The sequence below is a fragment of the Mesoplodon mirus genome (assembly GCF_964341445.2).
Source record: "Mesoplodon mirus genome assembly, chromosome: 6".
Lineage (NCBI taxonomy): Eukaryota > Metazoa > Chordata > Mammalia > Artiodactyla > Ziphiidae > Mesoplodon > Mesoplodon mirus.
Genome location: NC_138982.1, coordinates 90046312 through 90073557, shown reverse-complemented (window position 1 = coordinate 90073557; position 27246 = coordinate 90046312). Strand labels below are relative to the sequence as shown.

General features: G+C 36.4%; 1 protein-coding gene across 18 annotated transcripts in view; it reads right to left on the bottom strand.

Moving 5' to 3' along the window:
• The window catches only part of LOC309807013 (uncharacterized protein), a 478671-nt gene that overhangs the window by 99652 nt on the left and 351773 nt on the right, over positions 1 to 27246 (bottom strand). The window contains exon 5 of one of the 18 annotated variants that reach the window (XM_082626176.1): positions 12489 to 12536. The exons of the other annotated variants lie outside the window; for them this stretch is intronic. The gene's annotated coding sequence lies outside the window, so the exon portion shown is untranslated. Of the gene's footprint in view, positions 1 to 12488; positions 12537 to 27246 lie in introns of those variants that run through there. 18 annotated transcript variants of the gene reach the window in all.

The window sequence follows — 27246 nt, the reverse complement described above, 5'->3', positions numbered from 1 at the left end:
ATTAAGAACCAAAAAGTACAAAGTATACCTTGATTTTGCTAATCATGGTGAGGATTTTCTACCTTATGATTATGCAACTCTTCATATACCATATATATCTGAAAACTGCATGTGATAGTTTACAGTTTTGATGGCCTAAATATTAGGCAAGCACTATTTCCTAGATCACTAGATCTCAAATGGAAGATCAGCATGTATAAGAATCCTAAGGAAATATTATTAAGCTCCAACCTCGCTCCATTTTATATAATAACCATTCCCACCTTGGGATAGGTGAGAATGTTGGACACGGGCAATTGGACAAATCCCCCAGGGAATTCTAACAACTCCCCATGGCCAGCACCCACTCCTCACTTTTCTGATTAAGAATTCTGGTTCAGGGCCTTTTCTTTCATTCTGTTCCTAATTCTCTTCCCACGAAAGTTATTCAAACTGTTTAAAGCTACTACATCTGTACAGTTTGTCATCCATATTTCTTGAGACTTTTCTTTCTGCATTAGAGGCAATATGATCTTCTCACTATCTGTAATGTTTCAAATCTGGCTGTTTCTCAAGAACTTGACTCAGAACTTCCCATTTTATTATCCCTAGGGAGTCCTTTTCTGATAAACAAAAACTTACTTTCTCTTTTCTCTATCCCTTGATAGAACTTTATTCAAAAAGTCATTGAAATATATAGATAGTTGACCATTGGTCTGTCATTTTTAGGTATTCCTTGAAGACAGATCTCTGCCTTATTCAATCATATGTCCCCTATATCTACTCTAATGCCTGGGACATAAGAAAAGCATACTTATATTTTTTCCATTTTTCTTTGTGGAGTCAACATAATAGGGTGTGGTAATTCTTGCCCTTTTGTATACATAAGAATCACCAGGAGAATCTGTTTAAAAGTAAATTCCTAGCCTGTTCCAGAAGAAAATTTTATTCAACAGATCAGGGAAGGACCTAAGTAATCTGCCTTTTCTGTAGAAACCCCAGGTGATTCTAATAATCATGGCCATTAGAACAGTGGAAGAAACAGCAGTCTAGCATCAACCCATAGCTTTACAAATCTAGAAACTAGATTTTGCCAGTAAACTTAAAGATGATCTGGATCAGAGCAACTAATTCACAATAAACCTGACCATAATGTTAATATATAAACTTAAAATGAGAAATAAAACTATAGAAAGACTTATCAACTAGTCAGTTAATTTTCTCCTGTAGGGAAAATAACATGACATATTATAAAATTATAAGTCAGAAAATTGGGCTGTGAGCCAGGTCAGTTATGTGGGTGATGTTCCAATAAATGGCCTATTTGAACTTGCTTTATAAATAAAGTGGTATCATACAATATGTCATAATGATTTTTATAAAGTTCCTTTAAGCAAAGAAGTATATGGAGTTATAATTTTGCTGAAGAGTTTGGTCTTTTGTTTCTATCAGGTTGCAATATCTGGAAGGGTACTATGCATTTTCACTTGGAAGATGAAGGAATTTTATGTGCATATACACACATGCTAAAAACCCATGCCAAAGTTAGAAAAGATGAAACAGGATGCCTTTACAAATTTCAGGGGCAACTACAGAAATACAAAAAAGAGGCTGTCTGTCCTAGCACCATCATCATCAGGGGCTACATGGTCAACTCAAATATCCATTGGCAAATGACCCAAAAAAAGGCGTCAAGCTTCTGCCTAAGAACAAAACAAGAAACCTCCAGGAGAACCATCCCAAAAAGCAGCAGAATACACTTGCAAAAAATCAAGGAGAAAACAACAGATTTGAGCAAGAAGAAAATAGAGTAAAACTCTAGGCGAAGGCTCAAAGAAAGCAGCTTTATTCCCCAGGAAATTCACATAAATAAGCTTCTAGAAAACACCTTTTTCTTCTCTTTTCTTCCCCCCCAAACAAACCAGTTTAAAATAAATGTATGGAGCTTAAAGTGCTAACATTTCAACTTCTGCTTATTGAGATTTAAGAGGATTTTCATGAGTAATATATATTAAATAGCCAAACCTTTGCAATGTCTACTTGACATTACAGTTTAATTTTCAGAAGATAAGGGCAAACAGCAATTCCAGTCTGCAGAATCAGTAGGATAAAATCACCACTGAGAAAATTATATGTGCAGTACCTTTTTGTAACATGTCTCTAAAACATTAGAGACTAGAAATTAGGAGATCTGGAGATGGAAAAAGAAAATATTTCATTTGCACAAAAGCTACCAATGCACATAAACAAGAATCTTTAAAATGTCATTCTGGTAGATTTTAACACTAAGGATATATTATTCACTTTAAAAACACTCTGCAACTGGAGGATATGCTATTTAAAGAATTAAGGGATTTATGTATAATTCTTTACACTTCTCTGTCACTAATTTGCTGAAGGACCTTGAGAGCAAGTCTCTTAAATGCTCCAAATCTCAGTTTCTTTCTCATTTTCAAAAGATAAAAGAATTCTACAAATCTGGGGCTTTAGATAAACAATTAGTATATGGTAGATAAAAGATAGTCATAGAATCTTTGTTTTTCCTCCCACTGAGAGGTGGAGCCAAATTCCCTTCCAGTTGAATGTTAGCTGGCCTTAGGAATTGCTTAGTGAGGAGGCCTAAGATAGCCACGTGGTCACAGGGAGAGCAAAGACAGCCAGCCAACTCCCATGTGTTCCAGCCATCCCAGGCCACCTGCCAGATATGTGATTGAAGAAAACTTCAGATGCCTCCAGCCCAGCTACCATTCGACTGTAATCACAGGAGATCCCAAGCAAGAACTGCCCAGCTGATCCAGTCATCCAAGAAATGTGAGGAAGGATAATAAACTGTTTGAAGCTACTAAGTTTTGATGTATTCTATTACATAGCAATAGATAACTGGAAAAGCATAAAAGCCATGCAGAACTCTGGTTTCCTAGAGTAGGTTTCACAACTAGGTTCTGTAAAACTCTAGAGTACTATGAGATGTTGCTAAAGGGTTCTACAATAGACAGCAATTTTTTTTGAACAAGCATAATTTTTGAGCTTTGAACTACAATGCTTGTGCTCACAGTGATGGACAGTGACCATGCAGTTCTGTTATGAATTTCATTATTGACCCCATATGGAAGCAAATGGTAGAGCTGTGTATTTGGTTGATTCCATTCTCCATTTTGGCGTGAAAGGCTGTTGACAATTAGTGTTTTCTGTACTGCAAGAAGGGGATGATGTTAGGTTTGTGATAATAACCTCTCCTTCCCAAATTATTTTCCTCAATTTCCTGTTATACATAACTGCCAGATTTATGGGCATGAACAAGCTCTATTAGTATAATGGAATTAGCAGGGAAATTTTCATTATAAAGAAAAAATTATGATACACTCAGCTTTATCTGCCTCTTTTTTATTGTTGCAAGACATTGCAATACATGACTTGTATAGAGTAGAAATTAATTGTAATGGGAAAATTTTTAACATTTTTGCAATTTTTTTCATTTAGTTATTTTTATGTCTTTCTATTTTATATTTCACTAATATTTTCTAATTTACCAACATTTCTGAAGATCCAGTGTGGTTATTTTTGATGATAAAGTATATAGGGGTAGAGGAGAATTTTAGATCTGTCCTAACAGAAAATTCTGATAAAGTTCATGATGAAGAAATTGAAGATTCCAATCACAAACTGTATAAGCCAGCTTATTGATGACAAGTCACATGATGTTGAAAAGATTTTGTGTAATCAACTGAAAACCAATGGCTTCTCCATATATGTTGAGTTGTCCACAGGTTTCACCAGTAAATGTCCTATTTTAGCCTTTGCAAGAGTTGAAAATTATTGTGAAATTTATAAATTTTTTTCTGTTGTAAAACACGGCCCCCCAAAAGAAAACATCAAATATTTTTCTCTTAATTTTTGGAAACTTGTCTTGGAGAAACTGACTTGGTATCTGTACTGATGGTACTCTGTCAGAGATTTTTGTCTCTCTTAGGAAAAAAGAAAATACTGAATGTGATCATAACATACTATTTTTGTCACATCAGAAAGGTGCTACTGTCAAATAGTCTTGGAGATGGAAGGATAGAAGCTCTGGATAATGGTCCAAAAAATGGTTAGTTTTAGTGAACAAAAAATATTTCACTTAAGAATATTCTAGGAAACTGTGTGAAGGCTTTTCAACAGGATGTTTTAACTGAAAGGATAACTGCAGAAGTGCTATCAAGAAATTTTGCTGAAATGCTTTGAAGATGAAGCATGGCTACACAACCCTGGTCTGCAGAACTTTGTGGGCACTTTGCATCCCAGGAACCAGTTGTACATAACTCAGCAAGGTCCTGGAGAAAATGTTTTGACTTCAAGTGATGTGATTCTTAGATATCAAAGGAAATGGAATATTTGTAAAGATTATTTTGCAAAAAAAAACATAAAATGTTTCATTTGCTACTTGGGCTTGAGAGTAAGGAAAAAGATCAGCAAGTTTCAAATCCTATTGAAAACTCTTTTTCTTTTTGGCCACATCCCTTGGCTTGTGGGATCTTAGTTCCCCAACCAGGGATTGAACCTGGGCCACAGCAGTGAAAGCGCCGAGTCCTAACTACTGGACCACCAGGGAACTCCCCAAGAACTCTTGAGAATACAGTAAACTCTACTGAACAGTCTTTATGTATGACTGTGTGAAGGAATCTATCTTTGAACAGTCTTCTCAGCCACAGAATGTGAATTTGAGAGACAAGGAAGAACTTATTGAGCTACATCTGATCATATACTGAAGATAAATTGACTGATCTCTAGAAAAGTTCTGTATTTCTGAAAACAAAACAAAATAAAACAAAAGTATCCTGCCATTATAAGAAAGCAATGAACATTTTGCTGTACTTTTCAATTTCTTACGTATGTGTGTAAGCTTTTTCTTGTTGATCAAACATCAAGAGCAAGGGTAGAAATTGTCTCATTTTGTTGAAAATGTTAGCTCTGGGTATTTATATAATTTTTAATCATAAAGTGAGAATTTTGGCAGCAAAACACAAAACAAAGCAAAAAAAAAGCACATAAGTTTTAGATTAAAGAGGTAAAATTTTACTTTTTCACAGTTAGTTTCAAATATTATATTTATACCATATGTAGGCACATGAATAAGATCAAATAATCAACTCATGCATACATTTTGATAATTCTAAACCTATATCTGAGTCTTATATCACTGATTAGAAAATGTACTTTTAAAATTTATATAAAATTTGTGTCATATGTTGTATTTTCACTCAGTGCTTTGGATTATGACTTTAGAGTTTTATTATTCATATTGTTAACAGATTTTCATATTGCAAAGAGCCTTAATTCAATCAGTTTGCAGTTTGTATTGCAAATTGAAGTCTACCAAGCCTTCTTTTGGAAGAAATAAATATGATTTTTTCTTGAGACAGTTGTTTAACAGAAATTTGTTATGTATACCTTATGTGTATGTAAAACTTACGAAATGGAAAGAAAAAAATTAACTTTATGAATAGTAAAATTAACCTATTATTTTTTCCAAAAAACTTGGCTAAAATATCCTCTCACTTTTAAACAAAAAATGCTATTCTTGCATCTACCATACACCTTATCTCATTAGCAAACCACATTGAAGGAACATGCAATGAGACTTTTAGGCTAATATGGATCAGGTTAAAAAAATTAAGTGGGACTTTTAAAGAAAAGAAAAATTGAAGTTTCTTTCACCTACAATATCTACTTGTTTTAGCAATTATAATCTTGGTGAAGGGGCAAACTGTACATAAAGAACAGGTTAATAAGTTAGCTATAATAAATAGAACTGTATTTGGAAATGCCATCTTGATTCAAAGGAACACTGGCATTTATTATTGGATTTTTAGATCTATAACTGACTGATCAATCAAATATACTGTGAGATATAGATATCACAGTTTTGTGCAGGACTTCCCTGAGACCTGAACATAAGTTTGCATGTTCTTCCAGGTTAAAAAGATTAAGAGAGCCTGATTTACAGTGATGAGTTAAAAAAAATAGCATGATGGCAAAGCTTTATAATAAGAATTAAGGTCTAGTAGTATGTTGTTCCCTGGTGCCAAACAAATTTAACACTGTAACTTGATGAGCTACTCCAAAATAGTTGCTCCTGCTGATTACTCAGCCAAACAAAAGTGAGAAATATAAGATGCTGTGGTGACTTTATGACAACAACAACAACAAAACCCTGAGCTGAACAATTACTGTGCCACAGTTTGTGTTTTATCAAAGGACATATACACATTCATACTTATATAGTCATGAAATATTCCTAGAAAGATACTCAGTTCAGTGTTTACCTAAAGGGAGAGAGTCTGGTGGTTTGGGGTCCAAGAAGATCTATTTTTCATTTCTACATCTCCACTGTTTGGAGTATTTTTCAGGAGTGTGTATTTTTCCCACAAAAATCTAGTTAATAATAGTAAGTACCCTTGAGTAATGGCTAAGCCTCTAAGCCCCTACTCCTAGGCTTAAGATGAAGAAAGACATCACTCTGAACATTTGGGCTCAGGGGCGAACAAGGAATCCATAGATGAAGGATTAAGGAGGAGAGAAATTGAGTGAGAAAGGGGTAAAAATTTAGGAGATGAAAGAATACTACAGATTGTACAGTATGACTCCTCACTCCCAATTCTCTCCAATCCTAAGGAAAGTTTATTTTGAACATGACTGAATTTCTTGTAAAATCTGAAAGAGATTTGACATGAGATCATGAGATGATGTTGGGAAGAAGTGGGAAAAACACAGCTGATATCTTGTTTGTCTGAATAAAATAATCAAGACTATATTTCATACTTACAGAGAGACAAACATTGAAGGAAGGAAGGAAGAGGGGGAGAGAGGGAAGGAAGGAGGGAAGGAAGGAAGGAAGGAAGGAAAAAAGACAAGAAAAAGAAAGGGGAGGGAGGAAAAGAGTGAGGGAGAGAGGGAGGGAGGTAAATAGAAATCAGAAGAGAAAAAGAAAATAAAAGAATGGAAGAAAATGAAAGAGAGAAAGAAAGAAAGGAGAAAAGAAGGCAACAAGGAAGGAAAGCCAGAAGGAAAAAATTAAGTGATTTGAGAGAAATCCAGAGCCTGGTCAAAGCTAATCAAAATGCAAATATGCTCATGTTCTATAAAGAAAGGATCTGGAGGAACTAGAAATCAGGGAACTGGTAGTACTTGACATCTTAGGAACTAAGGAAGAGAGGAGTGAGTCAGCCCAGAGATTAGAAGATCCAAATGGGAAGAAGGGGGGATGTAGAGAAATGTAGATGCTGCTAACTACTCCTTCAGAAAAACAAGTTATGCCGCTAACTACTCCTTCAGAAAAACAAGTTTGGAGAAAATGTGAGAAAGAAGGTGTTGGACAGTGGGAGAGAAAGTGACATAGAAGAAAGAAGCATGTAGAGATATTAGCTGAGGCTGAGGTGAGCCAGTTTTCATGGAATAAGCATGATGAATAAGAGGAAGGGAGGAGACACAGAAACATGCTGGTAAAGCTGATCATCCGCAAAATATGGCGTAGACTGGATGTAAAGGAGATTCCCCAGAGAGGAATAGTATGGAGTAACAGAGATCCTCTTACATTATCTGAAATATATTCTTATTTGAATGAAACAGTGCAGAAATTTTAGCACTTCCACCTTCAAAGAACTGAGAAGCCCTTATTTAGGCCAGGGACAGGCAGAAAAATAAAGTGGTAAACAAGGAAGTGAAACTAAAGACTACTATTCAAATCCAAATTCGTGCACAAAGTAGAAAGCTTAAATGAAGTGCCAGGGTACATGTAATGAGTAGGAGTATTTTTAGTACTGTTGGTCAACTCTAACTGAATGACTGAGCATGTGCAGGGCTAAAGAAAGCTTGTAGGTGAAGGGAACAAGAAGAAGGTGAAAATGAACCTCCAAAGTCCCAAGACCAGTGACTTGGGAGAATAAGCTTATTGGTACTTCATTTTGTGGTGCCGTTAAGAGTTACCCAATCATGGAATGGGAGGACACTCTGCTTGGCCCCGTCTCACCACACCTTTACTACCTATAAGTATAGAGCCGACTTTGCCCTTTTTCTTTCTCTATGGACACAGATTCCTGATAAATATTGAAATGAATGGATAGGAGAAAAACCCTACACAACTGCTACTTGTTTCTGCTCCTTAGCAAAAAATATTATTATCTAAAGTTTGGTTTAAGATGAATTTAACATTATATTTCAACTGGTCATATGTACTCTATTCCTATATTTGAGGTAGTAATCACATACTCATAAGGTAAAAGTCTAAAGCCTGAAACCCATTAATTTCCATGTGAAAAGTCTTGAAAGTAAAATGCCCAACAATAATATATTAAATTGAAAATGCCCTAATGGTAGAAATTGGCTTTAATTGGCTGTTTCTTTTTCCGTATATACTTCCATTTCTCTACTACAGCATGGCCACATGAATTTTTGGCATTAACAGCTTTCCAAAATAGCAAAATATCTTATTGATATTTTATAAATGCTCTTACTAGGTCATATTTTCTTAATTACTTTTAGGTCTGTAATTTTAGAACTCTGGTAGTTCCTATATTAACTTATATCGATGGCAAAATGCTAGTGTTTTGTACATCTTAGAAACATTTCTAATCCTGAATATATCAGCCACAGTGGACTAGAGAGTATCTTTAATTTTGCGTTGTCACTTCATTCTGTGTCACTCAGTTTCTACCTCTGTCATCACTCAAGTTTGCCTAACTTATATTTGCTAAGTTTCCTTGGCAATTACCCTCTCTGAAGGGCCATGCCAGATCCTTTAATCTTTCCAAAAGATTGCCTTTCCTAAGTCATAATTAAATGATAATTTCAAACCCCTCCATGATCCTAACTAAGAAGGTATGGGTAATAAAATGAATGTTTTTTTCTTCTGATATCTGAACTTCATGCTGGACTGCTTATAAATTAAGAAGACTAAAAGTATCTTTTTGCTGATAAATTTATAAAATATAGTAATCTAGAACAAAATAATTTTTTGAAGATAATCACAGCTTTCCTACTTGTTTCTGAAGTTAAAATTTCATGGAGAAAATTTTGTTTTTTCGATAGGAGACATATAATCTCTACATATATGGGTGACCTGGATCTCACTTCCTGTAGTTTTGACCCAGTCATTTTGGGTTTTTCTGAAAAATACTGGAGCAAGGCTTACTGTCAATAGGGACCCAACACATTCAAATTGTTTAAAACTTCATTGTTTAGTTGAGCACTATATGACCAGAAGTCACATCACACAATACTCTAAAGACAGTGTTATTGCCCTTTGACGATGATGTAAATTTAGTAAGTATTGGTGAGCCCTTTGGGTTCAGCATGAACTAAAAAGAAGGTTATAGACTTAAATAGAATCTGGGTTGTTTGGATTTTTACCAGACTGTAGACTGTGGCACACAGCTAAGACTTCCAACACACTCCAGACATTCCTTGCGGGTGACTCATCTAGTTTTAAGTATCACTGACTATCCGCCTCACTGCTTTTCACTTCTATATAGAAAGCCTATGGATCTTTGGGCAAAAGTGAAAAATGAATTTCAAAGGAGGCTTTAACAAATGAATAAAGTTTGCACCGTGGATGAAGAAATGAATGGCATAGAGTTGCAGTGGGGGAAGTAATTAAAGTATTTAGAGATTCATTGAATTTAGCAAGCTAAATAAAGGAGCTATGGGTTGGGCTGCATCATGGTTAATATTATGCAGAAATACCACTATTTCCTTTCATTCTTCTCTGGAAATGAATTTAAATCATATTCTTCCAGTTGCTTTACAGAAGGTGGTGCTTGTGAGAAATTACATGTCATTGAGATCTGGTGCATTGTCATTGAGATGTGTGATTTGATCTGAAGTAAAGGAACTCACAAAGAGCTTTCCACCTGGTTATGACTTAGTCATTCTGACAGGGGAGTTTGTGTAGCTGGAGATGAGACCTACGCCTCTCCTTGTTGGCCTGTCTATTGGCAAGGCGATTCACATGGAGCTTGGGTCAGGCTGTTCTTTACACTGTGCATATCTGGTCATATCCTTCAGTGTTTCCATTCCATTTACTGGATAGAGTCCAAAGTTCTTAGTATGACCTAAAAAGCCCTTCACAGTATGGCTTCTGGTTCCTCCATCCAGCCTTATTGCTTGCCACTCTCCACAATGCAGACCCCAGGTTTTGTCATTCAGGATGCCTGCAGCTCCTGCAAGGCTCTCAGGCACACGCTGGAAGGTGCTTTGTCTCTGGTCTATCAGGCTGGTCCCTCCTCTTCAACACAAAGCCCAGGCTTTACCTCCTTTGTGAAGGCAACATTTTTTACATCTTATAAAGTTCTCCTTGTTCCCACAATTCCCACAGCTTTTACAGCACTGATCACATTTATCCAGTTCTACCTCTTGAACCAACCACCAGCTCCAGGAAGACAGGAATTGTGTTATATTTATCTTTCTATCCCTTAGAGTATAGCAGTGCCTGAAATAAGATGAGGTCCATTTTTTTGTATTTAAATTTTTGATGCTTCTCATTTTCCCTGTAAGGAAAATGTTGCAGACAGATTCTAAGATGACTTCTAATAAACTTTACCTCCAATAATTTTACTCCTGTTTAATCCTTTCCACTTGGACTGAATTCACTGACTCGCTTCTAATGAAGATAATGCAGCAGACGTGATGGGATGGCTCGAAGGTTAGGTTACAAAAAGACTGTGACTCCCACCCTGGTGGCTCTCTTGCTCTTTTCACTCACCCTCTCTGAGGACAGTCAGATACAGAGAGACCCACATGGTAAGGAACTGAAAAAGGATCTGGTCAACAGACAGAGAGAAAATGAGGCCCTCTGTCCCGCATGCTGTGAGGAACTGAAATTCAACCAATAATCATGATGTAACTAAACTTGAAAGCAGATTCTCCACTACAGTCCCAGCTGACATATTGACTGCTACTTCATGAGGGACCTTGACCCAGAGGCACTCAGCTAAGCTGTGCCTGCATTCCTGACCCATGAAATTGTGAGAAAATAAATATTTGTTGTTTTAAACTTCTATGTTATGGAGTAATCTGTTACCTAGCAAAATATAACTAATACAGGGAGTAAAGAATTACACTAAATTATAAACTCTAAATTACGTGGTAGGTAGTATGCTGTGAGTTGGTTTGGTCTTAGAACAAAATAGTTTAAAATCTAGGCTTTACTCTGTCTGTGTACCTGATGAAAAAAAAAAGTTCTTCTCAGGCTCCCATAACAAAATACCACTAACTGAAAGGCTTAAAGAACCAATATTTATTTCTCACAGTTTTGGAGGCTGAGAAGGCCAAGACTAAGGTGTTGGCCAACTCAGTTCCTGGTGAGAGCGCTCTTTCTGACTTGCAGATGCCCGATTTCTTACTGTGTCCTCTCATGACTAGGAGAGAGACAATGCTCGCTAATGTCTCTTCTTATAAGGACACACTAATCCTACTGAATCAGGGCACCACCTTTCTACCTTCATTTAACCTTAATAACCTCCTTATAGGTCCTGTCTTCAAATATAGTCACATTGGGAGTTAAGCCTTCAACATATGAAATTTGATGGGACACAATTCAGACCATAACACTCAGCTTTTTCAAAGTATTGTACTTTTTAAAAATTATTGTTAATTTAATTCCAAAAATATAAAAAGAACTGTTAAAGTATCTGGGAATAAAACAGTGAAAAAAGCAGGAATCTATTCCTGTTCCAGTTAACAGTGAATTAGTACGTATTGACTAATCTTTCTATAGATAACAATGATAAAGTCTGAAGAAAAAGAAATGTTTGAAGTTATTTAAAAGCATAGGGGAGTAACTGAAAATGGACAGAAACTGGAGAAGATTTGAGCCTTGAAAGAAAGAGATCCATGTTTATATGCTCTTTACCCCAAGGAAATTTCTTAGTCAGCTGTGAACACAGGGCTTCTAGAATTTAAAGAGAGAGCAGAATTCTCACTGATCTAATGTTGAAGGATAGAGTTCAGGCTGACAACTTGTGGGAAGAGGAGTGAACCTGGAAGAGGGGTGGTCACAAAATATATGTATCCAGAATAATTACTCAAGTCTGTTGTCAAAAAGACAAATCACCCAATAAAAAGCAATTGGAAAAACATTTGAGAGACACTCAAACATCACATTATACATAAAAGATCTGTGTGTTCCACTGTATGTAATTTTTACAAAATTTTAAAAAAGAGAAAAGGAAAGCTTGCACTTTTGCTATTCACATGGGGCTTACACTTTAGACTAATGTGATTTTATTTCTAACTGGCTAAATCAGTTTAGGAGGGAAATTTGAGTATAAGAATGGACAGGATCTAGAAGGGTAGGTGTAGAATAGAAGAGAGTGGGAATAGGCAAACAGATGCAGTCAATCTCAAAATAACAACTGAAATACTTAACAGGGAGTTTGCCACTATGAGATAGTGCCTGGGTCTAGGGAGTGAGATGATTTATCAGACTCTGATTACAGTCATCCAGATTCATGTAGATTTTATTCCATGATTTGGGTTTAGTCTTGCAGACAGGGAAGCAGATGACAGTTTTCCTCCACCATCTGAAAGTAGAGTATTCCTACTAAGAAACCTTTCTTAAGCCAAAATGGCATAAAGCAAAAAAGCAATTAACTTAGCACACATCTTGCTAACGGATGCACAAAATAAATCGAGATTAATAAAGCAAGATGCTCACAGAGACAGTTCAAAGCTATGGCAGCTTGATGTGGAGGCTGAGTGTCGTTCCTGGGGAAAGAGCTTGGTGGTGCCACTCTTGCTGCTCTGGATGTGCACTGCCTCTATAACATGCTCGCTGCAAAACAAATGTTGAGAGCTATTGTCACTTTTTTCGTAAAAGCAAAAATCCTTTTCAGATTTCTTTCCTTTAAGGAAAATAGTTTCTGATGTAGGTCTTTCGTAAAATCAAAGTGACAGAAAGCAACCTTTTGAAAATCAGGGGATCCCTGTACATGCCTTTTCCAAATGGAAATCTTCACTGGCACACCAAAGATGGGGAAATGATAGAAAGGTTAGTCTCAGCAGGGAAGAGGATTTTATCATGGACATTGTTTAGATTCACCGGTGCCTGATAATAACAACAGCAGTTTAACTTTAAGTCAATTCTATTGTTGCTTTTAAATTCTCCAGGAAATAATCCATCCTCCTGCTCCCACTGCCCTTTTTCCTTTGGCAAAGCATTGGATGTCACCATTTGTTTGACCAGGGTACCTTAAAGGACACTTTACTTAGCAACCGTGGTTTACCAAATCCCTAACAATTCTGGGTCTTTTGCTCTACTTTCCTCCATTCACATAATAGAAAGAATGCAAAACTGAGACTCAAGAGACCTAGGAGTTATAATTCTGCCTTCGCCATATAATCAGTGTTAAATGACATAAGTATATGGAATTGAGCCCTCACTCTCCTTTGAAATTTAAATGAAATTGTTCAAGCTTACTAACCTACAATTTTGTGATTTTTGTGAATTCCTAGGCATTTAGTTCCTCATAATGACAACTGGCTCTGAGTTGCTGGTTCCCTTCACTTCCTTGTTTCAATCTCCTCTTTACTTCAAAGTCAGTCTCTTTACTATCTTCTTTCTGACTCAGGTGTGGAACACAACTTCTTTTCCTGGATTTCACCAAATCCACTCATCCAATAATTATTATGTGCAGAAGACTCTGTTAAAAGTTTGGGTCAGGAAAGAAGTCTATACTCCAATAACGTACATAATTAAAACAATCCAAGACCATGAATCTGTTCAGCAGCAGCAGTTTTTTCATCAAATACCAGCTCAAAACATGTTTCCTGATTCTTCCTTTCTTTTTCAAACTCTCTCCCTAGAAAGCCTATCTTTTATCTAGAAGGATTTATTTATGTGCTTTTCTAAGCAGAAGTGCATCTTCTCTGGATCTTAAATTTAAGTAGCCCAGAAAAATAGGCAGAAACAAGACATTCTCTTCTGTCTTTTCTCTGACTCCCATGACACTCTAAAATAAAAAGGATGATGATATTTTTCCCCACTGGTATGCTTTGTGTCATCCCTCAGAAGTAAAAAGCTATAACAATTAGCTTTTTAAAAAATATATAAATGTTTTTTCCAGCAATGTATATTTACAAAATTAAGCACATTAAAAGACATTTAATTAACTTTTGTTTTCATTCTTTCTTTAATAACTATTGGTCAAGTGACTTCATCTCCCTTGATATTGCTACACATTTTAGCAATATTCAACTGTTTTTGAACCCATATTATGTACCAGAAAAAAATGGTAAAATGGTAAAATGATAAATAATGTAACCTTGTCACTCAAGCTATTTATTTCTCACTATAATACATACTGACTGGCCTTTGTAGATACAAATAAGTATGACTCTGTCTCCATGTGGGTTTTTTTTTTTTTTTTTTTTTTTTTTTGCGGTACGCGGGCCTCTAACTGTTGTGGTCTCTCCCATTGCAGAGCACAGGCTCCGGACGCACAGGCTCAGCGGCCGTGGCTCATGGGCCCAGCCGCTCCGCGGCATGTGGGATCTTCCCGGACCGGGGCACTAACCCGTGTCCCCTGCATCAGCAGGCGGACTCTCAACCACTGTGCCCCCAGGGAAGCCCTGTCTCCATGTGTTTTTTGGGAATGTTCTCCCATACTATTTCTGCATGCAGAAGTCTAATGTTATCTACTTCATAACAAGTCTTTGATTTTCCATTTTGCAGTTTTGTTTCTTAACTTCCATAGCACTTTGTTTTTCTTTTATGTATTTCCATATTCAGTCATTTTCCCCAAATCTGTAAATGTCTTCTACCTCCTTTTCAATTAATGGCAAATTGAATGAAGTCTCTCCATTTGATTTCTTTTTATATCCCTCACAGTGTCTGTTATAATGCTTGCCCCTTTTAGATACTCAGCAAATATTTGTAGAAATGATACATTTCAGTGGACATTGACATTTTATCATCTGTCTCCCAACTTGGAATTTAAGAATCTTCTTTGACTGTGCCTATTACTTACTGCATCATTTGAACCAAACTTCATGTTTCTTTTTTCCATTGCATATTTAAAACTCTACCCTTCCCCTCTTTCATCAATAAAATCAAATATTTAGTCTCTCCCTGTCCAATCTTGGTAAACTTAAGAATATTTTCTGAGAATTCATACTAGATTCTGTGACCAAAATGATTTTCTTCTTGCTCTCTTAAAAACCTCAACCACCTCCTTGAAACAACTCATTGTTTCCTTCTCAACCTTGCATTAAGAAAAAGAAATTCTTTACCTTAGCTTCTTAGTTATCAATCTCAGCTACATTTATTCTACATTTATTCAGCTATTAGTTATTCTTATTAATATAGATATAAACTACACAGTAAGATATCTGTTTTGCTAATTACTTTTTAGATTTATTTTTATCTCTTTTATTACATGTTTCACTCTCCAAGCAAAGAGAAAGGAAAAGGGAAGAATAAAATCTGGAGCTCAAAATTATAATAGAGATATGAAATACTATAACCATTACTTTAAAAACTAACAGAAAGTCTAACGGTGTGCACTGGATTATTATGATTTTTCTGTTTCTATGTATAGATAATGTTAAATAGTTTCAGAGTTATCATGATCATATTTTAGGATTTGTATATATAAATATGTATATGGTAATGGCACTAAAATATGTCCTAATTGATGGCATTTCTGAAGAAGTCATCTGAATTGTTAAAAATAGCATCAGTATAAATCTGATAAAACACAAGAGGATATGAGACTTCTCAGAAAACATTTCATGCTGAACAACCCCAAATTCCCTGGGTACGTTGTAGCCATTGAAATACTATGCCCTTAACTCAAGAGCAGCATTAGGGGTGGGAGGTGGTGATAAAAACTAGAAGATAACCTGAAATAATATTCATGGGAGAGGTTTATATCAATCAGTTCATGTGGCTTTATATTAAACCAGAAAAAAGAGTACTAGACTCCCTAACATCCAATTAGAATTTCCCAGAAACTTCTTAGATCATTGCTTTTTCTCAGGGAAAAAGAATTTTCTATATTTTCCTGATACTGGAAATATAGTAATCATATATCCTAGATTATACAGGACCATATCTATTTTTTAAAGCCTTCTCCATAGCTAGATCATGTATCAAAATACCTGCCCCAAAACATAATTCTGAAAATAAAAATTGAACCCTAGAAATTTCAGAACCATTGTTTTATTCTGGTGTTTTAAATTTGTTTTAAGTTTTTTCTTTGAGGCAGCTCTCTCCTCTGGTAACATGTGGGATTGGCTGACTGAAATAAAACTTCACCTCCAGTCACTGGAAAACCAGAATTGATCCTGTAGCCTTACAGACCAATCCATCAACCGCTCAATGATCAGATTCTGTCTCTCTGAGATGAATAAAGAGACACAGAGGCCCTGATACAAAAGTTTGGGTACGTGAAATGAAAGTTCATTTAGGGTCAGATTTACCCACGTGTACAATTGTGAGAAGCAGACAAAGCTGGTCTCTTCTCTTGGCTTGAAGAACAGAACAGACATACAAAAAAAAGTCCTTGTCCCGAAGGTCTCCAGGTTCTCAAAGGTTGTCTCCCACGGGGACTGGCTGAGGTTTGCTTCTTTATTCTTCAATATAGCTTTCTATTTAAGTCAGCCTAAAGGGGACCCTTATTACCAAAGCACATTGAGTAAAACACTAGTGTTTGAGCTATAAGTTGCTACTTACTAAGGAAGACACATTGTGCAATTGAGGCAGATTTCTGCGTCATTCCAATTAAAATATATTTTAAGGGGAGATACTCCATGGAAGATAAATTCTTTTTTTCCTTATCAATATTACTTTTCTTCCTTATCTACCATAACAAATACTTTGACAGAACTTTCCTTAAACATCGTTCCCTTAAAAAAATTGGAAAGATCATTCAAATTACCAACTATTTTAACAAATCAAAGAGTGCAAGAAATAGCCTAATTATATTCTCTTGTCCTAACTTTCAATAGACTAGCTACATGGCTACAGGCAGGTTACTTTCTCACAGCCATCAAGGGACTCAAGGCCCAGTTCCCTCAACTAAAAACAGAGGTTATTTTAGATGCCATCAAAGATTTCTTAAAGCATAAAAAATATTGTAGTTCTAAGTTCATAGGAAGTGGTGCCCAAGAAAAATTAAAAATAGCCACAATTAGGTTTTTTTAATTAACTTGCTCAGCTGTGAGCATTGTGATAAAAATGCAATGTAATTGTGATTAATGTTGTAATTGTTATGATAATTTTTATCATAATGAATCAGGAGGAGATATGCCACAGCTACAAAGGCAACAGTACAGTACAGACTGCTGCTAATATTAATGCTTTTCATTTATGTAGAGTTTTATAGCTTAAGAAAACATTTTGTATGCATTATCTCATTTGATCTCACACCTACTCTATGAAATATGCCTTGATAAAATATGCTCACAGAAATTTTAAGGTGGAATCATGGAAGCTCATAAAAAGATGATTTTCAACTTAGGGGGGATTAGTATAATTTATTAAGGCAGATAAAACTGTAATTCCCAACATTTTAAGCAGGTAGGTCAAAGATCACTTTAGAATCTGAAGAGATCCATGAATCTTTACCCAAAACATGTATATACCTACAACTATTGACACTTAAAGTCCATCTATGGAACCCCTAGGAGTTCATGAATCCTTCATTATTTACCTCTGATTCTAGGATAGAATGCTGCACATTTTGGGAACTCATCAATGAGAAAAGTAAAATAAATTTTTCTTTTAGGTCTATAAGTGTAGGTAAAAGAAGAAAGAATATTTAATATTTACTGAATATTAAATTCTTTACATTCTTATCCTATTTATCCTATTTAAATATCCTATTTATCCTATTTAAATAAATATAAATTTAAAAAATTAACTTTAAAAGAATTTAAAGTGAAGGGTCTCTGGTCCATAGAAAAGATGTATTCTTTCTACTACATGTTAACACATTGTTCAGGAAAAGAAAACAAAAATTTTTGTTTGACAGCCTTTGTGGTAGTTGGGCTTAAGAATTTAGATAAGCATCTTTGCATAACTCCATCCTTATAGTTCTAAACAAGAGGTGAGGAGAGATGATGTAGTGCATGAAGAAGTGCTGATGTTGTATCACATTTGAGAAATTTTATGTTGTGAAGGTACTTGAGGTAAATAGAGCAGACTAGAGATATAGCAAGACTAGATATAAGCACATCTTAGGCCAAACAGGAAAGAGGCTTTACCTGTGGCACCAGAAGCAATGAAAAGAATGCCCATGAGAGTGAAGTGGGACTGCCACGGAGCATCAGGTGGAGTCATAGCTGTCACCTATCTTCAGGTGTACAAGCACTGCTTCAGGGCTGGAGCAGTCCCCACCACATTTGGATGGAACACTTTCCGGTTATCTTTGGAGAGACACCCTTACCATGGTCACACATTATCAAAGGTGTGATCCTTGGGCACAACCTTTCTATGCATTTATTGGGCCAATCCTCTAATTCCTTGCCCTGCTTTTAGTGACCCCAAAACATTGTCCTTAATACTTTTGGGGGGTTATCTATAATAGCCTATTAGGGAAAAAGAAGCACTTTAGCTCTCTGGGCCCTTGTTTCCCTTCAGCTCATCTGCCCTATAGTAACTTCCAACACAAGGCTCTACCAGAACAATTCCTATGGGAGCTTCTCCTGGGAAGTTACTGCTGCCACCACTGGACAAAGAGATGGTCATTTCTCTAGAGATTAAGCTCCTAGAAATCTCAGGTCTACCCTTTTCTTTTTGTTTATAGGTAACATGCTTCTCTCACAATCTCCATGACAATGCCACATGACTCTCCAACTTGGACAAGTGTCAGAATCATCTGGAAAGTTTTTACATATATTTATTCCAGGACTCTATTCTTATGGCTTGGAATACAGTAAATCTGAGGAAAGATCCAGAAATCTACCTATTTATCCACACATCCATCTATCATTCCATCTGTCTCCCTCCCTAGGTAACTCTGGCAATCAGTTTGGAGTACCTCTGTACTACAGATCATACAGGAACAGGTACACAGTTCAGAGCTTTTATTTGGAATTACCCAGAAACAAATACTGAAAAAATAATTCAGAGGCTAGAATAGGTTATAAGACCTTTTTGTATGCATAATAATTTTTATTAGAGCAGCTTAGAATGAAAACTGCATGATTTTTGGAAAGATGTAAATACATAGCCTTGTTATTCAAGTTTGGCACCAGTTGCATCTGCCAAAAAGGCATTAGTTAACAGACCCACCTCTAGGCTTGAGCCTTCTTTTCCAAACCCCCTCTTGGTGTCATGGCATCCAGAGAGCAAGGCACTCTTCTCTTTGAAACTCTGATTTATCCCCTGAGCTTCATGTCTAAATTGTCCTTCTCAAAGTCACTTGAACTATGATTCAATCAGATCTTCTCTGCTTTAATCACAATCTCAGTGAGCACATCCCAGATTTACCTCTATCTTAATTATCTTTTTCAATAATGAGCTTAACTTTATTCACATCCTTTTATAGCTCGCATTTACCTGGTAGGTGCTGCTGTAACAGATTCTCCTTTCAGTTACACTGCCTCAAGATCATGATTTCCTCTGGCACTCTCAGCGTTACTCCTATACATTTTTATTTTATCACATGAAACCTGTTAAACAGGGACAATCCAACTTGATTTGTAAGAAGGAGTAGTTTCTACAAGTCTGTAAAGTGCAAAGAAATGGCTGTGCTTCTTAATTTAAGAAGCGTTGTGGCGGAGTTAGCGTCTCCCCACAACTAGGACACCTGCCAGCCGCTGGTGGGGAACTCTGGTGCCCAAGGAGACGGGAGAAACCCCAAAGTGAACCTGCAGGATGTAGGGGGACTGAGGGGGGAGGAGAAGTGGAGGCCAGACAGGATCGGCACCCCTGAGGCCAGGGAGATCAGGAGAGGCAGGCGGGAAGGACTCTCTGGGAAGAGCCGGAGAGGAGCGGAGGGCGATTTCCCTGCCCACTAGGGCACGGGGAGCCTGCTGAGCTCCCAGGTCAATCCCCTGCCCTCCAAGGCCCCCCCTCCCCCCGGCCAGAAAATGGGCATAGAGGGAACCTACCTCAACATAACAAAGGTCATATATGACAAACCCACAGCAAGCATCATACTCAATGGTAAAAAACTGAAAGCATTTCCACTAAGATCAGGAACAAGACAAGGATGTCCACTCTTGCCACTCTTATTCAACACAGTTTTGGAAGTCCTAGTCACAGTAATCAGAGAAGAAAAAGAAATAAAAGGAATACAAATTGGAAAAGAAGAAGTAAAACTGTCACTGTTTGCTTAGGACACGAAACTATACATAGAAAATCCTAAAGATGCCACCAGGAAACTACTAGAACTAATCAATGAATTTGGTAAGGTTGCAGGATACAAAATTAATGCACAGAAATCTCTGGCATTCCTATACACCAACAATGAAAAAATCAGAAAGAGAAATTAAGGAAACTCCTCCATTTACCATTGTAACAAAAAGAAAAAAATACCTAGGAATAAACCTGCCTAAGGAGGCAAAAGACTTGTACTCAGAAAACTGTAAGACACTGATGAAAGAAATCAAAGATGACATAAACAGATGGAGAAACATACCATGTTCTTGGATTGGAAGAATCAATATTGTGAAAAAGACTACACTACCCAAAGCAATCTACATATTCAATGGAATCCCTATCAAATTACCAATGGCATTCTTCACAGAATTAGAACAAAAAATCTTACAATTGATAGGGAAACACAAAAGACCCCAAATAGCCAAAGCGCTCTTGAGAAAGAAAAACAGAGTTTCAGGAATCAGGCTCTCCGACTTCAAGCTATACCACAAAGCTACAGTAATCAAAACAGTATGGTACTGGCACAAAAACAGAAATATAGATCAATGGTACAGGACAGAATGCCCAGAGATAAACCCACACACGTATGGGCACCTAATTTACAAAAAAGGAGGCAAGAACATACATGGTGAAAAGACAGCCTCTTCAATAAGTGTTGCTGGGAAAACTGGACAGCTACATGTAAAAGAATGAAATTAGAACACTCCTTAACACCATACACAAAAACAAACTCCAAATAGATTAAAGACTTAAATGTAAGACCAGACACTATAAAACTCTTAGAGGAAAACATAGGAAAAACACTCTTTGACAAAAACCACAGCAAGATCTTTTTTGACCCACCTCCTAGAGTAATGGAAATAAAAACAAAAATAAACAAATGGGACTTAATTTAACTTAAAAGCTTTTGCACATCAAAGGAAGCCATAAACAAGACAAAAAGACAACCCTCAGAATGGGAGAAAATATTTGCAAATGAAACAACAGACAGAGGATTAATCTCCAAAATATACAAATAGCTCATGGAGCTCAATATCAAAAAAACAAATAATCCAGTTAAAAAATGGGTGGAAGACCTAAATAGACATTTCACCAACGAAGACATACAGATGGCCAAGAGGAAAATATGCTCAACATCACTAATTATTAGAGAAATCAAAACTACAATGAAGTATCACCTCACGCCAGTCAGAACAGCCATTATCAAAAAATCCAGAAACAATAAATGCTGGAAAGGGTATGGTGAAAAGGGAACTCTCCTGCATTGTTGGTGGGAATGTAAACTGATACAACCACTATGGAAAACAGTATGGAGGTTCCTTAAAAAACTAAAAATAGAACTACCATATGACCCAGCAATCCCACTCCTGGGCATATACCCTGAGAAAACCATAATTCAAAAAGAGACATGCACCCCAATGTTCACTGCAGCACTATTTACAATAGCCAGGACATGGAACCAACCTAAATGTCCATCTACAGATGAGTGGATAAAGAAGATGTGGCACATATATACAATGGAATATTACTCAGGCATAAAAATAAATGAAACTGAGTTATTTGTAGTAAGGTGGATGGACCTAGAGTCTGTCATACAGAGTGAAGTAAGTCAGAAAGAGAAAGACAAATACCCTATGCTAACGGATATATATGACATCTAAAAAAAACACAAATGGTACTGATGAACCTAGTTGCAGGGCAGGAATAAAGAGGCAGACATAGAGAATGGACTTGAGGACATGGGATGGGAGGGCAAAGCTGGGGTGAACTGAGAGTAGCATTGACATATATACACTACCGAATGTAAAATAGTTGGCTGGTGGGAAGCAGCTGCATAGCACAGGGAGATCGCCTCGGTGGTTTGCGATGACCTAGAGGGGGTGGGATAGGGAGGATGGGAGGGAGGCTCAAGAGGAAGAGGATATAGGGACATGTGTATGCATATGGCTGATTCACTTTTTTGTGCAACAGAAACTAATAGAGTAAAGCAATTATACTCCAATAAAGATCTATTAAAAAAAAAAAAAAGAACAGTTGTGTGGCTAACAGTGCTATGGGGCTTAGAAAACTCCAAATGGAAAACTAAAGAATAAAAATTCTAGAACTTGCCATTTTAAGTTCTTGAGATGCTGGAGATAAGGCAAAAGGATAGAGGAAGTCAAAGAAGTAAAAGAATAAAAGGAAGAAAGTAAAATTATAAGGTCACTGACAGCATAGGAATTAAAAATAAAAAGAAATAAGAGCAGAATGCTAAAGATGCAGGCTGTGACTCCACATCTCAGTTAATTCAGTTTAGTTATCCCAGCTTATGTTTATAAGATTTTTGTCCATTCTGGATTCATATGGATTACCACATGGAGCCTCCTCATTTCCTTTGTGAGACTCAAATCTGCTATTTCCTGATCTTGCTAACACATTCACTTTAATTTTCCTTGCAATTTCCAGCGATTTCAACTTCAGTTTAATGCTAGCAATAATTGACTTCTGGTTAATTCTGAGCTTCATTTACAGGAAAGAGCTCAATATTGTGTGCTGTAGTTTCTGAGAGCCACCCTGACAGTGCTCAGAGGGAGCCAGACCTAGCATTTTCAAGACAGAAATCACGGGATTTATTGAACACAGTGAAGCAAACGTCACAAAATAGAAGTTAGAAGTCAGCTCAACTCTGTAGGGTTTGAGGCAAACTCTACAGGAGCAGCGTTTCTGACTCAAAAAAAAAAATCCCAAAGAGAATCTCTTACGTTTTTGTTTATTAAATAATCATAATTCAGGCAGAAGAAGGTGTATTTTACAGTGATTCAGAACAGTGTGTAGACTATCTTCTCAGAGTTTGTGTGAAAAATAACCTTTCATATTAAAACAGCAAAATAAACATTCTATATTATAACATTCTAAATAATTGTGTTATTCAGTGTGTTTCCAAATACCTTCCATTGTTTTATCTTCAGAGCAGGAGGTAGGTAGATTTGATCCACTGTGTTTTATAGTGAGAAGCCAATATTTAGAATAATGAAAGGTCTTGCCACAAATCATTCAGTAGGGCATTGGTGGAGACGAGATCAGAAATCAGGTCGCATTCTGAGGCCTTGGATAGTGTCATTATCTACTCTGTTATCCCTAATTAATTTATAGCAACGTTTAAGATGTATTCTTAGATAAAAGTGTCCCAGGAAAAAGGATAAAGGCATGCAAGCAGTATATAATATATATATATATAAAATACATGATATATGATATGATGTCTCATATGACATATGAGAACTTATTAAATTTGACAGACAATCAAGTCATGCTAAGAATACAATGGTAGCCCAAAATCTGTAATCCTGTGCTATGTTTTTGTTTCCTTGTCTGTAAATTGTAGATAATACTAGTATTTATGAAACAGAATCACTGTGCAGATTAAAAGGGTTAATTCACATAAAACAGCATATGCAATGGCATTTTACTTATAAATGATATTGGTATAGTCATAAGATATGAGAGACAATATATTAATTCACATTTAACTTTAAAAATTTTTAAACATGAAATGCTCCAAACACACACAAAAGCACAGAAAATAATATAATGGATATCTATATGTTGAAAATTCAGACATCAAATGTTAACATTTGGCTATATTTCTTCCAAATCACTCCTTTTCAATAATAAAACATTATAGATACAGCTATGACTACACTCTCTATTCCTTCTCCCTCTTTCCCCAGAGGTAACCACTACTCTGATGTTGGTGTGGATCAGTTTCAAGTATTTATCTTTTTATATGTATCATTTATATATTTTTAAATTTACATATACATCATCACACTGTGAAATATCCTTTTATCACTCAACCTAATGATGTTTATATATATAAAATATAAATATATATTTTGCTACATGAATCTCTGGTTGATTCATTTTAATTAGTAAGTAGCATTCTACTTTATCAATTAAAACTAAACTTATTGGGGCTTCCCTGGTGGCGCAGTGGTTGAGAGTCCACCTGCCGATGCAGGGGACACGGGTTCGTGCCCCGGTCCGGGAAGATCCCACATGCCGCGGAGCAGCTGGGCCTGTGAGCCATGGCCACTGAGCCTGAGCATCTGGAGCCTGTGCTCTGCAACGGGAGAGGCCACAACAGTGAGAGGCCCGCGTACCACAAAAAACTAAACTTATTAATTCCCCTATTAAGAGATGATTAGGTAGGTTGTTTTCATTTTTCTTCTATTACAGTGATACTACAATGATCTATCTGCACATTTGGGAGAATTTTTCTGAGTAGGTATCTAGATAGCCACTACTCTAGATATCAAGTCGATTCCAAGGGCATCTTTGGCTCTCTAGGTTCCGACAAATTGCTTTCCAAAGTTTTGGTAATAATTCACTCTCCTACCAGCAAGACCATCTTCCTGCACCCTTACCATATTATCAGACTCAAATTTTGCCAACTGAAAGTATATGAAATGGTATACAATTGCTTTTAATTTACATTGCTCTGATTACTAGAGGGAGAAAGCATCTTTTAAAACCTCTCTCAAGAACCTCAACAATAGCATTTATAAACAGAAAAATAATCCGTAATCACTTACACTGACTTTGTTGTGTTTGTATTACAGCACCCATTCTCATGATTCTTATGCACTTACTCTGCTCTTCTTAAAATAATCGGCAACCACAGAGAAAAACAAAATCATACAATAAGAATAACTTGGAATAATGTGATATATTTCTCTCAAAACTGAGATGAATGAGTAAACTCCCACATGCCTAACTGGGATAAAATGACCCTTTGAATATTTAAGTGAGTTATGACTCTGAAAAATTCAATTAATGAGCAACAACTAAAACACAGTAAAAGGCCAGCATGGACAAAGTCTATCAGCTGCTTCTGAGACAGGAAGACTAACATGACTATGAAATAGCTTATTTTTAATTAAAGTACCATCAATCATATAAGATTTTACTGTGGGGCATCTTTCTAGAACAAATCATCCACTGTGTCTCATGAAAAATTGAAAATGAATAATGTTAATTTCTCCATTCACTTTAATTACATTTGATATTAATTGCCATAGACTTTGTGGATACCTTGGGTGGGATGTTTCAAACAAGCACAATTACTATGACAGCTCTGCATTTTATGACATTTTCTATTTTTCCCTGATTTATATGCTTTTAGGTTATCCATTAACATGCTTTGTTGCATTCCATATAAAGTGAAATGGGATCAATACACATCTTAAACTCATTATGCTGATATTACAAATGCAAATTGCCTGCTACCTACAGAGTAGTTAAATATCATCCTGCAGTTTCCTGTTACTTATAAACAATTGAGAAATAACATCTGTAATTTTAAATATGTTTTCTTTGTCTACTCAACCTTGTACTGCTCCCAAATATATGCCATAGCTTGGAGGAAGACTTGCAAGGTCAAACAGACTACCATCCCAGAGCTTGTCAGATTATTGAGTTAAAAATAAAAGTGCAGAGTCACTTGTTTTCAAGTTGAAATACTAGGAAATTATGAATCACTTTATTGTACATCTAGCATTTCCATCTCTCTGTTGAAGTGTCAACACAAACACTTTGCTGTCCAGAGGTCACACTTTCAGGGAGGTGACTTTCAGTCTTTGGTGCCTCTCATGACAAAGCAGCAAGCACTGATTATCCCTGTGATCTCAAAGCCATGTTTTGTGAAGCTTTGCCTACAAGCAGCATCACAGAATGGTACTAATCAGGAAATGAATACCCAATTTGGCCCCAGTATATGACAGCATTTCCAGGACAAAAAAAGCATAATTACAGGACCAATTCCTGCTTGCAAATGTCATGGGAGAAGTTTGATCAATTAGTATGAAGGACATATTCAATTCTTAATCATCAGAAAATGTTTGACTCCTTTGACTCTCTTGGATCTCACCCTTTCCAAAGACTAGACTCAGGGTTCAATTATGATTTCTCTTCTCCTCTTTAGACTTGGGACTTATTAGGTTTCTCAGTGAATGAAAATTAACAGCTTCTTTTTTAAAATCTCTACTCCCTTTTTTTCTTCTGTACACATACACCACTTGTCTATTTGTACACACTCCTTCCTGGATCTCATCTCCTGACTGTTTGTGAACTTTACAGACCAGCAATTAGCTAATCTGATAAGCTCATCCATGACTCTGTTCCAATGGAAAGAGAACAAAGAAGTAAAGATACGTACTGATGGCTACATTTAAAGGTTTCTTTCTGTATTTCTTTCCTGTTGTCCAAGTAGTTAACTTTAATTGGAAATTTCAAGCCAGGAGGAAGACAAAGACAGTGAAAGAGTGGTTTAGAAATATAAGAGAAGGTGGTATTTTGGGGTAGGTTAAGCCTTAAATACAATGTGTGAGATCCCTTTCATGTCTTTGAATGCAGTATATGTAAGGGTGGTCCCACGTATAATGATAATTCAAACTGAATTATCCATTTATTTCATCATGATGAAATTTTATAATTAAATTTACAGGGTGAAATAGTAATGAGGACATTGTATTGGTTTCCCAAGGATTCCCTGACAAAACACCACAGACTGGGTGACTTAAACAACAGAAATTAATTTTCTCACAATTCTGGAATTCCAAGATCAAGGTTTCAGCAGGTTTGGTTTCTCTTGAGGCCTCTCTCCTTGGCTTACATATGGCTGCCTTTTCAGTGTCCTTACATGGCCTTCCCTCTATGTTTGCATGCCTGCTGTCTCTTCGTGTGTCCAAATTTCCTCTTTTAAAAGGACACCAGTCAGATTGGATTAGGGCCCACCCTAAAGGCCTGATTTTAACTTAATCACTTCTTTAAAGATCCTATCTCCAAATACAAGCAGATTCTGAGGTACTGGGCATTAGGGCTTCAACATTCAAAATTGGGAGGATACAATTCAGCCCATAAGAGAC